Genomic DNA, 14,658 nt, shown 5'->3' with positions numbered 1-14,658 from the left:
ATATCACAGTTGTAACTTTAAGTAGCTCCATCGTATTCTATTTGTAACATTATGCTACACTAGCTACCATTGTCACATCACTGTGCAGCACTATGTAGCCTTTTGGCTGCTAACAAATAATTTCCTTGCTCAGGGTGTCACAGCATGCATTTAGTTAGCCAGTAGGATTTTCAACTGCTAAAGCTTACAACGCCCTACAGCTCATTGCATTATTGGTTTTGGCGCAATTGTCAAACAAGTTGTCAATAAACCCTTTGTCTGTGATCAATATGGTCACCGATCAATTTGCTCATCAGATTGTTCACTGATCGATTGGCATTGGCCTACAGCTTGTATTGCTTTTCACAATGCATCTTATTTGCTGCGTGACTACTCATACCGCTACGTCTAACTCGTTCCCCCAGTTGCCTCAACCAGTGTAAAAAGGTATAGTGGTGCATTGTTGTTGGTATATGACTAAATTATTCTGTTAGTGATGACAGGTTTAATTCATGAGTTTACCTCACCTCGGACAGCTAACAGCGCTTTGAATCACCTAAGTACCTTTAATTATAGACGCACATTAATTGTCAGTTTTACTCTTCTGTTAGTTTAGCCTAGTGTCAATCTGTATGGACTTGTTCACACATATAAATATGTCTGCTATGCTATATATACAGTACATGTGGAACATTAGTAGGAGCTCATGCTAACCAAAACATCGTCCTGGATAATTTCCTTATTGTCTTTGCTGTCATTTCCCTGGTGTTGTCTGGGTTTTGTTTTATCTTCAACGCTATAGAGCTATGCTTCTTGCTTGACAAAAACACAATTTGTACATTTACGAGGTCTGATCCAAAAGTTCCCGGAATGGAGTTGTATACTCGTGCATATTCACACGATGGAAAAACCCATTGCAGGGTTGGCTGGAAAACACCTCTGGAGTGTTGTCACAAAATTTCAGGTTGCTATGACAATGCGTTCTCATGTGAGCTAACGATATGTCAAGGTCTGTCCGGTGCTTCCGTCTTTTTTTTTAAACAAATTATCGTCATACCTAATCAATCGATACAGCGTATTTGCATTAAATTTTGTGCGAAATTAGGGAAAACAAGTACTCAGACAGTTGAAATGTTAACTATTGCTTTTGAAGATGCTGGTCTATAAAAACACAAATTTTGGAGTGGTACAAACATTTTTGTGAAGGTAGAGACAGCACCGAAGATGACGCGAGGTCTGGCAGACCAGCGTCGGCAAGAACCTGCTCGTAAATTGACAGTGTGAGGTCACTAGTCATGCCAGATCGACGTTTAACCATTACAGATATCTTGAGAGACTGGACTTATTTTTGGAACTGTTCAAAAAGTTTTAACTGACAATTTAAAAAATTTTTTAACAAATTAAACGAGTCGCAGCAAAGTTCGTGCCAAGCTTGCTGACTGATGACCAAAACGAGCTCAGGATGCACGCTTGCAACGATTTTAAGGAAGCTTTCAAGAATGATCAAAACTTTATTTTAAAGGTCGTAATATCCTTGTTTTTCCTAATTTCACACAAAATTTAATGCAAATGCGCTGTTCTGGTTTATTAGACATGATGATAAATTTTTTTTTAAAAAGACGGAAGCACCGGACAGACCTTGACATATCGTTAGCTCACATGAGAACGCATTGTCATAGCAACCTGAAATTTTGTGACAACACTCCAGAGGTGTTTCCCAGCCAACCCTGCAATGGGTTTTTCCATCGTGTGAGTATGCACGAGTATACAACTCAATTCCGGGAACTTTTGGATCAGACCTCGTACATGACAGAGTATTGCAACTACTGATGCTCCCAGAAGTTAGGAAAAAGTAAACATACACTTATTAATTGGATTGCTGCTTTTTTTAAATTCATGGAATAGTTGCATTTTTGAATCTTTTCTGTGATTATTTATTTATATTGTTGCTGTAATCCTACGAGCAAACGAGCGGAGCGAATGTTTGAGAGTTTTTATGATAAATGCATGTGCACACAACTCACGAAAATTATTCATCAACAACGTCGCAAACCCCTGTATCGAAATCTCATCAACAAATTTAACCATTTTTTTGTGGAGTCGTTTAAGTATAATAGCGATACAAAACACATATAAACCTATTTAAATATATTACCAAGTCTTCAAAAAGTGTCGACATATTCTTAAAGCTTATCCATCTGAACAGATTATACACAAATAGACAGATTTATTTGGCCAAAAATTGTTATTAAAACTTGCTAAGCCTTACTTTTATCAAAATTAAGACCTGCAATTGAAACGCCGAGCGACAGAGAATAGAACTATTAGGTTGTGCACATTTCACGAAAGATTAACATGCACATTTCACCAGTCTATAGCATCGGCAAATTGCCGAAGGTTTTTGTAATTAATGTAGGTGTACTCAAATCACTTCTTTTTTGCCGATTTTGAAGTAACTGACATTTTGGAAACTTTCAAGTACTTTGGTATTCTAATTGATGTCCAAAGCAGTGAAAGTGAAGGAAACGACGATGAAATTTTTTTTTAACGATTCTTATGAGATTATTACAATATTTAATTATAAGTTTGGATGATTATTGAAGTGTTATAGTCACACTAACAAAATCGATGATGGGCAATATGTTACTGTTATTATTTTTTCTAAATGGTTCTGTTAAATAGATATTCTAAAAATCTATATAAACATCTCAACTTCTTGATATTGTTAGCTATGACGTTTTGAAATGTAAACAAAATTGTGCATGGGTTTTTTATTATTACTGTATTACTATATTAACAATATTGGTTACTCTAATAATATCAGTGCATTTTACTTCTAATATTGGCCAATATTGCATTTCTCCTATTGCAGGGGAGAGATATAAACATATAATTTTTTCCCTTCATTATTGCTGTTTGTTGTATATAATAACACCCACACCCAGTACATTACAGCTACCATTGCAATTATCCTATTGCACTGCAGTGCCATTTGACCGCTAATATTGCATTTCTCAATCATCAGTGCCCTTTCTTTTTTTCAGTATCACTTTGGTCGTAGGCTGTATGACAGAGGAATTTTTAGTTAAATAGATTTCATTGTACTAAACTAGTATGCAGGGGGTTCTATGTGACACAAGATATTGTCATGTGTAATAACTATGTGCACAATTATTCTTAGACGTAGAGAGGTGGTTGAGTAGTGCAGTTAGTCGTTTGCCTGGCTGCTGAGTCACGTAGCTGAGTGCAAGTCCTGTGCGATGCATTTTTTTCCTAATGCTCCATGCGTGATTTTGGACTGACGAATAGACACGGTTCTCATCATAGTAAAGATTGTTTTGAGGTTTTTCCAGCTATACGCGGTAATTACAATAGCAATTTGGAAGTCACTAGACTAACTAACCATCAAACTGTTTACAACCAGGAAGACTACAAATGAGTGCATGGGAATCTATTTCAATATTTCACTAACACCCCATCTCTGACATCATCACTAGCATAGCTAACGCAAGTCTAAAATTACATAACATGCCCCAGAGTGTCACAGTAACTAGAGTAGAAATAAGTCAGGCAGGCAGACCACAAACAGATCTGCAGCAAATAATTCCATAATCCAGACAGCGCTTTACATGATTTCTCTGCACTATGCCAGAAACAAAAAGCTAGTGTAAATGTCTGCAAGTCGCAAATATTTACATCATTACTATATGACAATAAAGCAGTTAAAACACAAAAACTTTGGGTGTTTTATTTCCAAAAATAAACAAAGGTCATTCACTATGTTTTCATGACATGCATGATGTGCAAATTTGAGCCAATCAGCCAGGTAACCGCATCATGGAAACGGCATAAATGTGCATGACAAGCGAGTTTTGCAGGTTCCCAAATCTTTATTGGATCCATCATGCTTGCGAATGATGGAAACGGCACTGGCAAATGATCCGCCTTAAAATATCGCTGGCTATTCCGTGATAAAAATTTTCTTGCTTCAGTCGCTTTTCGGTTTGACCAGTCTCAATGCGCCAATGTTCCCAATGATTGCTGCTAAGCTTAGCGTGACAGGACTACGTAGCTAATTATAAAGTAATCAATTAGTTTAATACTAGACCTATTGGGTCAAGCGCTGGCATTAAATGCACATTGTGTAAATGTTCATTGAGACACTGGATTGCAATGTAAAAGAACTTGTGCACAGCCCCAAATGCGTGTCATGCGAGGAAATATAGTGATGAAGAGTAGCCTTGGGCACGCAACAGCCGCGCAGCTTGAGCATAAGGACTTACGGCATGCACTAGGAAGCTGGTACATGTTTCTGCCAGTTGATATCCATTGCTTGCAATTAACCTGCTATGATCTTATAGCCTGCGTTGCAATTCAGAAAAATTTTAATTTTTTTTAGTTCATGGTAAATTTGGAGACATATTTTCTTTTTATTAATACATCTACCTAGGTTATATAAAAGCTCATTGCATCATCAATATGTTTGCTACAGTTTTCATGGCTTTTCATGTGCAAAAAAAGAGGAGTTATGAGCATCGATTCAGCATAAGCTCTGTATAACCGCAATGATGATATCAAATAACATTCTATAATATATAACATATATATTATATGCATATATATAGTATATACAATATGCACAATATATGTAATATATATGTGCTGCATAAACATGTATATATAGATATAGCGTATATACATGTATATGTACACACACATATATATATATATATATATATATATATATATATATATATATATATATATATATATATATATATATATATATATATATATACAGTAGATGCAGTATGAACAGTCTCTTGCATGAAAGTGCTCAATATTAAAATAGAGCGATGTAAAATTGAGTAAAAATGAAAGTTAAAGTTAAGTTTAAAACAACTTTATTACTAATAGTTTCATATTGCCATGCAATAATCATCAGATAAAATTGTTAGCACTGAAAACGACTTATATATAGATGGAAATAAAAGCGTAGGTCTTAAAATACCTAAATACACCACTGATACGTAGGATTAAAATTAGCAAGCAACACGATTTAAAGCCTCAACAAAGCAGAAGTTTAAAAGTTAAGTCTTACAATTGCTTAAAAGGAATTTGCCAGCATGTCTACATGTTGAAACTAGTTCGCAGCGTTTGTTTAAGGTAGCAATGTTAGGATTGTATATAATATAAAATTTCTCATACAGACATAGGTTGCATCTGCCTGTGGTCTTGTTGTATGATGTAGCTCTTTTGACTATGCTCCACTTAATGTTATATTCTATGCCTTGGTCTTTTAAGGTCCATATGTGCTTACTGAGCTCGGTGCTTGATCTTTTCTCTACATTTCTAAAGGTTGTCATATGATTGTAATAGCGTTGTTTGAATGTGGTGTCAGTCAATCCTATGTAATGTTCGTCCGCAGATTGATCATTAGTGGTGACTGTCGCCTTATATATAATTGACTTGCTCAGGCACTTTCCTTGTAGTGGGCAGCCATTCTTATGTCGGCAGTTGCATTCTCTTGGTTCTGTAGTTATAGGGGTCTCATTGTGATGCTGCAGCAATCTGGTATTATGAGCGCTAATGATACTGCTCACATTGTTCATACAGCTGTAGCTTAATTTCACAAAGTTTCTATTGAAGATCTTACGAAGAGCGTGTGATTTAGGGAACTCTGTGTCCAGGATATTAAAGAAAATCTTACCGATGTTATTAGCTACATTTTTGCTGAATGGCGGGTTGTACCATAGTATCGGTCTTCGTCACCACCACCAATGATCAATCTGCGGACGAACATTACATAGGATTGACTGACACCACATTCAAACAACGCTATTACAATCATATGACAACCTTTAGAAATGTAGAGAAAAGATCAAGCACCGAGCTCAGTAAGCACATATGGACCTTAAAAGACCAAGGCATAGAATATAACATTAAGTGGAGCATAGTCAAAAGAGCTACATCATACAACAAGACCACAGGCAGATGCAACCTATGTCTGTATGAGAAATTTTATATTATATACAATCCTAACATTGCTACCTTAAACAAACGCTGCGAACTAGTTTCAACATGTAGACATGCTGGCAAATTCCTTTTAAGCAATTTTAAGACTTAACTTTTAAACTTCTGCTTTGTTGAGGCTTTAAATCGTGTTGCTTGCTAATTTTAATCCTACGTATCAGTGGTGTATTTAGGTATTTTAAGACCTACGCTTTTATTTCCATCTATATATAAGTCGTTTTCAGTGCTAACAATTTTATCTGATGATTATTGCATGGCAATATGAAACTATTAGTAATAAAGTTGTTTTAAACTTAACTTTAACTTTCATTTTTACCCAATTTTATATATATATATATATATATACATATATATACATACATATATGTATATATATATATATATATATATATAGATATATATATATATATATATATCTATATATATATATATACTTATATACTCATGCTACAGACAGTGCTGTTTCGGCTATTGAAGCCTCATCAGTGCAGCTCGGAGCTTAGGCAAGGGACACAAATCCGATTACAAATGAGAGTTGACTTCCTGCCATGAAACAACTAGGTTGCCTCACAGACTTTAAGAAAGTCAATGTGCTGGCACCAGAGTGCTCATGTCACAAAAGGGATGAGCTTTGCATATATTGATATACATATATATATATATATAAATATATATATATACATGTATATATGTATATAGACAGGACAGATAGTGCAGTTGGTAAGGTATTGGGACCGTGATCATTAGGTCCTCGGTTCAAACCCCAACAACTGCACTTTTCTGGTGGTCCTTGGACAAGACCCTTGCTTGTATAATGTCTGCAACCTCTATGAGGAGTGCAATAACCAAAGCCATGCCGGCTCAGACGTCGCCCAGTCAAACAAGGTCTGCGCTGCCTGTAGCTGAACCAGGACAAGGCAGTGAAAAATGTGCTACTGGTTCAAAACGGATAAAATGGACTCGGACTGATAACACGGACCTCATGCAGTGCTACTTTATGAGTGAACCTCAAAAGTGGGGCTATATGGGAAGGATGCGTCAACTGTGGATAAACATGCCCCCTAAATTGCCACTAACCGCTAAGCAACTTGTTGCTCAGAGGAGTAACATAATCAAGCGGCACCTCATATCGGAACTTGAGGTAGATAAAATTAGGGAACAGTTCACCCAAATAATCTCAACCAACGAAGAGTGCATATCATCACAAACTGTCACACATACACGATCATGTGTTGACTCACGGGTTGAAGAAGACATGCACTTGGACCTTGATCCAAGGGTGAGAAAGCTTGCGGAAAATATCATCAACAAGATGTCAGCTGCTAATGATTATGGAAGCAGTGTACCACTACAAAGAGTTAGCAAGGCCATACCTAAGAAGCTGTTAGAAGACATTAACATGGCACTGGAGTCAATCTCAACTGGATCAATCAGCGAGACTAATGCCTTAATCTATAGTACAGCAACCGTAATTTTGGAGGAGATGGATATTAAGCCAATGGCAGCTGAGGCTACAAAATAAGATCAAGGACTTGCGCAAGAAAGTTAGTAGGCTCAGTAAGAGATCTAACCACAGTTTGGAGCGTTCAAAAAGGGAAGCCACAATAGAAGCTCTAGAATCTGCCAAACAGCAGCTAGTAGCACTCTCGGCACGACTGAAGCGGTACACCAAAGAGCCGGATAACAAGAGAATGAACAAACTGTTTATCAATAATCCATCTAGAGTGTATTCCCAGTTCAAAGGTGAACTGCAGAGGCCAATGTCAGATCCTCCCCGATCTAGCACTTCAAAGTTCTGGAAGGACATCTGGGAGAAAGAGACTACTCATAACACCACTGCAAATTGGCTGAAGAGGCTTAAAGAGAGCCATCAACACACTGTGGCCCAGCAAGGACTCACCATCAGCAAAGAGGACATCAAGTGCAAAGCGCAGCGTATGAAGAACTGGGCAGCACCTGGCCATGACATGATTCAAGCCTTCTGGTTAAAGAAATTGACATAACTTCACACTAGAATGGCTAAGCAGATGGAATGCCTAATAGAACAAGGTGACCATCCAGAATGGCTGACTAAAGGGCGAACTGTACTTCTGATAAAAGATCCAAAGATGTGGCCAATTCCTAAAAACTATCGACCAATAACGTGCTTGTCCACCACTTGGAAACTGCTCTCAGGAATAGTTGCAGACAAACTGGAAAAGCACATGAGTCACTATATGACCAGTGCTCAGAAAGGAATTGGGCGCAACACCCGAGGAGCTAAACATCAGTTACTGGTGGATCGGACGGTCTGTCAAGACAGCAGGAGAAGGCAAACCAATCTTGACATGGCTTGGATTGACTACAAAAAGGCCTATGACTCAATTCCCCATAGTTGGATACTTGAGTGCTTCAGTATGTACAATGTTCATCCTGCTCTTGTGGCATTCATCAAGATGTCAATGACCAAATGGAAGACAGAACTGGAGGCTAATGGCAAAAAGCTGGCGAGTGTACAAATTAAACGAGGCATCTATCAAGGTGACTCCTTATCACCACTGCTCTTCTGCATATGCCTAAACCCTCTAAGCAATATGCTGGAGGAGACTCAATATGGGTACTAGTTTAAGAGTGGCACCAAGATAAACCACCTCTTCTACATGGATGACATCAATCTGTACGCTAACAAAGAAAGGGACATTGATTCGCTAATACACCTCACTCAGGTATACAGCAAGGACATCGGAATGACCTTCGGTATTGAGAAATGTAGAAGGCTAATTCTTAAGAAAGTCCATTCTATGCTCACAGATGGCCTAAGAATGCCAAATGGTACCATCAAAGATAATGTATAAAAGAAGGGTACAAGTACTCGGGGATTATGCAAAGCAACATCAACCACAAAGCCGAGGTAGATCACAAAGCCATTACCGAATACAAGAAACGCCTTCGGCAGGTCTTACGGAGCCAGCTCAATGCCAAGAACCAAGTCATGGCAATAAATACCTACGCACTGCCAGTAATAAAATATCCAGCAGGCATAACAAAGTGGACTGAAAAAGCCATCAAAGAAACAGATATAGCAACTCGTAAACTGCTGACAATGCATGGAGCACTCCACCCAAAATCTGATACTACTAGATTGTATCTTGATAGGAAAGATGGCGGAAGGGACTCAAAAGTGTACAGCAGACAGTGAAAGAGGAGGAGCAAAGCATCAAAGCATATGCAGCCCCCATGGCCATCTCAGATAAGTTGCTAGCTGAATTTCAATCGGCTGCTCTTACAACGGACCTACGCCCTGAAGATGAGGAAATTGACTGGCACACGAAACCTCTTCATGGTGCTTACCACCAACAAATATCTAAGGTTGGCGATCTTCACCAGACATATATGTGGCTGAACAAAGGAAACCTAACGGCCAATACAGAGTCGCCAATCATGGCAGCCCAGGAGCAAGTGCTCCCAACAAGGCAACTCTAAACGAAAATCTATCACACTAGAGACGATACTAAATGCAGACTGTGCCAAGATGCACCTGAGACCATCCAACACATCATCAGTGGATGCAAGCAGCTAGCAGGGAACGCATACACTGAGCGGCATAATCATGTCACAGGTGTTGTGTATAGAAGTCTATGTGATGATTATGGCCTTAATAAACCACAACACTGGTGGGAAGCTCCTGGTAAGGTCAATGAAAATGACCGGGCTAAGATCCTCTGGGACTTCTACATCCAAACTGACAAGCATGTCCTAGCAAACCAACCAGATATAGTGGTGGTAGACAAAGAGAACAAGAGGGCTACTATAATAGATATAGCAGTACCCAATGACTACAATATAGCCAGCAAAGAAAAAGAAAAGGTAGAGAAATATCTCCCTCTTGGAAAAGAAATTGAAAAATGCTGGAATGTAAGAACAACTGTAATCCCAGTAGTCATTGGGGCACTGGGCGCAATAACACCGGCGCATAAAATGTGGCTTGCCCAAATACCAACAACAATCAACTCAGGTGAGTTGCAGAAAAGTGCGCTATTGGGAACAGCTAAGATCTTGAGGCGAGTGCTCAAACTCCCAGGTTTCTGGTAGGAGACCCGAGTTAGAGCAGAATTTACCACCCATACGGGTATCCGGGGTGAGGAAACAATTTTTTATATATATATATATGTATGTATACGGCGCGTCACATCTGCCATTATGTATCTGACCTTAGATTAGCCACCCATTCATTTTCACTTTTCTATCCACGTGTTCAAAAGTCGAGTACCTAATGGAGAAGGTTGCACAAGTTGACATTCATGCATGTGGTTGTTGTAGTTAATTCTAGAGCTGAAAGAAGCTAGTCAAAATGTCTATAAACCGTAAAGCTATTCCTGTCTTAGTTGTGGCTGTTGGATGCACAGTGCTGGCCAGTGTTCTGATGAGGTGAGTAAAAGTTTAAATTTTTACATCTGCTTAGCTTTCACTGATTCGGTAGTGCATTCCATCAACTATGCATCTGCATATATTCTACAATGACAGCATGACGTCGTATTATATATATAGCGCGATGTACTTGCATCTTGAAATAAATGTGCTCAATTATAATATAGAGCTGTATGTAAAAACACAATATACATATGGTTTGCATATATTCATGTATACGATGTTAAATAATTTTAACTAGTAACTTAAGCGAGTCTAAAACTTTACTCTAATAAGATAGTCGTGTCAGAAACCAGCCTAATAATAATTGCACGTAAGGATCTCTCTTGCAATCAGGATTTTTAAGCATGCTAGTAATAACAAATTGTATAATTTCAAGCACTTTAGGCATAAGTATTTCAACCGATGTACTGAGTATGACCATGATTATTCTTTTGTATACCAATGTAGCCGCTCGTGCTAGTGGGTCAGCTTGCCTTTTTGCGGAACTAAAGGTTTGACCTGAATCCAAATCTGACCTAGACCTGAGTCCAAATCTAGAGTGAACCGGATATTTCATTCTCAAAACTTCATTGCTATAACTGAACACACAAATGACAGACAATAGACAGACAAACAGTAGGACTTTTGCATGCACTAGTTGATTGCCTGGCATGGCCAGGGTACTAAAAAATTTGTTGCAGAAAAAATTAATATTTATGTAACATATAACAGCTACCAATTTAACTTTCAAACTTAATATCATGATAAAAGTGTTTTGTGCAGTTGACATAAATTAGGAGATAAAATAAGGCAACCGTAAAAGTATTTAAATGCAAATGTAAAAAAATTAGCAAGTAATGGCTACATAATGTCTATTTTTCTACGATTACAATAAAAAATGATTCGGTAATGATACAAAAAATCCAAACTAAGAAACCAAATTAGAACGCATGAATTTGTTGAATTAATAATGCCAATTAGCAAACAATGTGTAGTTATAATTTTCTATACAGTAACTTTAGAGTATTTATTAGTTATGGTGTGCAATAAACTCTAACATTACAATGTGCTACATGCAGTAAATTTGTAGGAAGTTCTTACTTTCGAGACAGACGTACAACATAAATGTTTAATTTACCTTAAAATTGAGTTTAGCTTACCAAGCACATACTTAAAACTAAGCTGTATATGTATTTTCTAAACTTCAATTTCGTAATAGTTTAAAATTTGATCACCATCTAAAATTATATCACCAATATGTTTCCAGTTTCGTTTTGACTATAACTTATAACAACTAGAGCTGAACGGAGAGAGAGTAAACATCATATCTTTTTTAGGAGTTGTGAGAAAGATTTCAGCAAGTAGCATATCGGCACTTGTGTTGTTTTGATGTAATCAGAACACCGACTGCCACATTTTAATTTCGAAAGAAATTTTTGTTGATTATGGAAAAAAGTTTTGAAATAATGTTCGTCCTTGTATGGCGTGGGTGTAAAACATCGAGTTCTATATTGCAAGGTAAAACTAATTTTTAACAGGGGCATCCATATTATTCAATAATTTACCATGTGAAATCACAAAAGGATATACGGCATATAATATTAGTGATAGATGCGATAAGAACCTTTTAGCCTTCTGGTTATGCAGTTGTTTGCACCCTTGCAGTTACAATCTTTGTTAGTTCAAATCCAGCATGAAGGTGATTTTTCATTGTTAAAACTTTATTACTGTAGCTGGACAGACGAATGAGAGATAAACTTTGAAATTGACATGTGTAGATACGTATGAAAAATTGTGATTCCTGTAGTCATTAGGGCATAGGATGCAGTAATAACGCCGGCACATCAAACATGGATGGCCAGAATTCCGGCAACAATGAACACAAGTCGGTTGCAGAAAATTGCCTCACTGGGGATGGTTCAGATCCTGAAGCAATAGCTCAAGCTTCCAGGTCTCTGGTAGGAGACCTGAGCTTAAGTAGACATTATCTTCTAGTAAAATTAACAAGACTGAGGAAACAATATTTTAATATAGGCATATATTTAGAAACCATGGAGTGAGTGACCTGAGGTATTTGGTCTCTGGTAATGGCGAAGAAATGAGGGAGAAGTCACAGCATGCAGGTTGGTTCACAGGTTTTCCCAACTATATCGTTGTTGTGTTTACGTATATAATACTTTAATGGCAATAATGTCATTTCGAACGAATTGTTTTTTTTTCAAATAATGCTGAACAACAATAAAGCAAAGAGGAATAAATTGAGTATCAGTTAGCAAATAAAATCAAATAGCTGGATTGGCATGCAGTAGTTAAGTTAAAATGAATTAAAAACTTGTAACTGTCCTGTAAAAATAAAAACAAAAACTTTGAAATATTATGAAACTTTGAATTGATGTAAAATAAACATTTAGCATAAGATGAGTATTTAAAATTCCACGATTTGGAAAGATAATTCATTTTGTTTCCGATAAGTGAGTTTCGATTGTAAAGCTTTCAGCCTGTTTACGGTTTAAAACACATTTTTTGAAAGAGTATGCTAAACCGGATTAAATTATGACTACCAAAATAAGTCACAGTTTTCACCAATGAAATGCATTATTGATATCCATTCCTTTGTGATCACTTGTCAGCCTAAACCTCAAAGAGAGTCACTGCATTGCTACAGGCCATGTACATATATGCATAATAATTTTAGTTATTAGTAATTACTTATTACTATTAACTTTAAATTGGCTTGTTTCAAACTCACCTAATGTAATTTAAGCTATTTTTAGCTGTTCTTTTGGGAGAACAGAATATCCCACCATTGTATTTCCTGCCCTATTGAGAGAGCGAGATATGATTGCTCAAATCCATCCTTAATATGTCAATTATGGCCATCAAAATTGGACAAAAATAGTATGCCGCAGTTCAATGATTTTGTGTTGGCATTTGGGACAAAGCCCTTATTACACCCATTTTTCGTTTTATACCAAACCGACTTTGTCGGAGTGATGCAACACCGATATATCCTCTTGGTGTAAAAAACCTTAAGTAGCTTTGCTAGCATTGCAGTTTTTACTGTTTCTTACAGCTATTAAACTGTGCTTTCAATAACATCATAGCAACGTAGCAAATTAAAAAGCGTTATAGACTTGTACCTGTAATGCTCCATTTGAAGTTTTTCAATTTCGTAGGGTCTGTGTAGTCTCAGTCTACCTAACGGAGAGCCTCAAACCTTTTACTCTTCACCACCGATGATGCTTGCTAGCGTTTTTAGTAATATACATTAAAATCGAACTTGATTTGCTGGCGATTTACTTTGAAAGTTTTTAACATTCATACCTCTAGTGAAAGCATGATTGACAGCTACCTAGTTGCACACAGACTGGAGCATAAACAATGAACAAAATACATATAGTAATAAATGTTTAACTGAATGGCAATCAGAAACTAAATTGTCTCATCCGAGTCATTTCAACAACTCTTCTGAAGGTTGCTCTTTTTGCTGTTTCCATGATGTGCATGATTCAAAAAATTGAGCCAATCGGCCAGTTAACTGCATCATGGAAGCAGCATAAATCTGCAAGCGAAGCGAGATTCACGATTTGCAACACTTTATCGAGCCCATCATGCTTGCAAATAATGGAAACAACAATCGCGAATAAGACACAATAATAATAATAATATTTTCGTCATCATTTATTATTCCAGTTTCACGCTTTTGCATTGCTAACACCTGCACTGCTAATTGTCTCGCTAATTACTAACTTATAGCATACAATTCCTTTCCTTCTCTCATCAAGGCGCTTGATTCAATCTGCATCATGCGAATGTCTATAGACACCCGTAATTCGCGCGACAATGCAACTTCCACACAACCTCAAATCCACATGATGCGCTTCATGGGCATCATAGAAACATTGTAAATGTAGTGCTATGTGTTTCCATTGAATAATTCAAATGTAGATCATTTGTAGACAGCTAACTGGTCTGTTGGAATTGTAAAAATGGTGTCAGATTTTAGGCAATTCAGTTTTATTTATTAAAGCTACTTGCAACACAGTTCGGTTAGTAGTACATTGGGATTGTTTTTGTCAGTGTAATGGTGTAGCTAACAAGTGAAACATTCCAATTTGAAACTTGATGAACATTAATTTGAGTGCTCGTCTCTGAGGATAAAATGTTTGCATGATAAAACTCCTTGATGCAAATGGGTAGGTCATACACTTGTATGGTTTTACCTTTTCTCGTGAGTGCATCCTTAGTTTCGGTGTT

At 37.2% G+C, this 14,658-nt stretch overlaps 1 protein-coding gene across 1 annotated transcript in view; it reads left to right on the top strand.

Moving 5' to 3' along the window:
• Window positions 1-407: 407 nt before the first annotated feature.
• LOC137408477 (galactose-3-O-sulfotransferase 3-like) overlaps window positions 408-14,658 on the top strand; it is a 98,944-nt gene continuing 84,693 nt past the window's right edge. Inside the window, exon 1 of the mRNA XM_068095018.1 lies at window positions 408-426. The gene's annotated coding sequence lies outside the window, so the exon portion shown is untranslated. The remainder of the gene's footprint in view (window positions 427-14,658) is intronic.

The sequence above is a fragment of the Watersipora subatra genome, chromosome 11 (assembly GCF_963576615.1).
Source record: "Watersipora subatra chromosome 11, tzWatSuba1.1, whole genome shotgun sequence".
Lineage (NCBI taxonomy): Eukaryota > Metazoa > Bryozoa > Gymnolaemata > Cheilostomatida > Watersiporidae > Watersipora > Watersipora subatra.
Note: the sequence above shows the minus strand (reverse complement) of the source record. Positions and strands in the feature narration are given on the sequence as shown.